This window comes from Limulus polyphemus, unplaced genomic scaffold (genome assembly GCF_000517525.1).
Source record: "Limulus polyphemus unplaced genomic scaffold, Limulus_polyphemus-2.1.2 Scaffold6015, whole genome shotgun sequence".
NCBI classification, from domain to species: domain Eukaryota; kingdom Metazoa; phylum Arthropoda; class Merostomata; order Xiphosura; family Limulidae; genus Limulus; species Limulus polyphemus.
In genome coordinates, this window is record NW_013671625.1 from 26770 (window position 1) to 27990 (window position 1221).

Here is a 1221-nt window from a genome sequence, read left to right on the forward strand (position 1 = left end):
AAGAAAGTTAAAACGTTTCGGCTCTGCCTTATGCACCTTAGAAGAAAGTTAAAACGTTTCGGCTCTGCCTTATGCACCTGAGAAGAAAGTTAAAACGTTTCGGCTCTGTCTTATGCACCTTAGAAGAAAGTTAAAACGTTTCGGCTCTGCCTTATGCACCTTAGAAGAAAGGTAAAACGTTTCGGCTCTGCCTTATGCACCTTAGAAGAAAGTTAAAACGTTTCGGCTCTGCCTTATGCACCTGAGAAGAAAGTTAAAACGTTTCGGCTCTACCTTATGCGCCTTAGAAGAAAGTTAAAACGTTTCGGCTCTACCTTATGCGCCTTAGAAGAAAGTTAAAACGTTTCGGCTCTGCCTTATGCACCTTAGAAGAAAGTTAAAACGTTTTGGCTCTACCTTATGGTTATGGATGGATGATGATGATGATGACGAGCGTGAATAAAATTTAAAAATATTGTACTACAAAAAAAGAAGTGCCCTTTATGTGTCCTAGAACTGGGTTATTTGGAGGTCGAGAGGTCAAACGTCACGCTTATAAAAGCTACATTATTTATTTTAACCATTATAAACCATTGCTGTCAGTTTATATGGAAACAGAGCGTTTCTGAGTAAAGAATTAAAACAACAACTTCTCGAATACGTCACGACTTGGAGATTGTCAGCCATTGGTCAGCAACAAGAACCTCACGAACACGTCACAACTTGAAGATTGTCAGCCATTGGTCAGCAACAACAACTTCACGAACACGTCACAACTTGAAGATTGTCAGCCATTGGTCAGCAACAAAAACTTTACGAACACGTCACAACTTGAAGATTGTCAGCCATTGGTCAACAACAACAACTTCACGAACACGTCACAACTTGAAGATTGTTAGCCATTGGTCAGCACCTTACTTTAATATCAAGTATCCACAGTAACACTAGAGTATGCTCGGTGTCATTCGGTGCGAGTTACTATTTTCAATCACCTCGGAAAACTTATACTACAAAATATCGAGCTGAAACTCCGATAAACAAAGTTCTTGATGATTTCAGTATTTTTTTACTTATTATTAAGTATATGTTAATATGATACGATTAAGTTTGTTTTTGTTTGTTTGTTTTTTGAATTTCGCGCAAAGCTACACGAGGGCTATCTGCGCTCTGTCCACCACGGGTATCGAAACCCGAATTCTAGCGTTGTAAGTCCGCAGACATACCGCTGTGCCACTGGCGTTT

General features: G+C 39.6%; 1 protein-coding gene across 1 annotated transcript in view; it reads right to left on the reverse strand.

The window, feature by feature from the left end:
- The window catches only part of LOC106473260 (GTPase-activating Rap/Ran-GAP domain-like protein 3), a 41509-nt gene that overhangs the window by 13544 nt on the left and 26744 nt on the right, over window positions 1-1221 (reverse strand). The gene's annotated exons all lie outside the window — the stretch shown is intronic.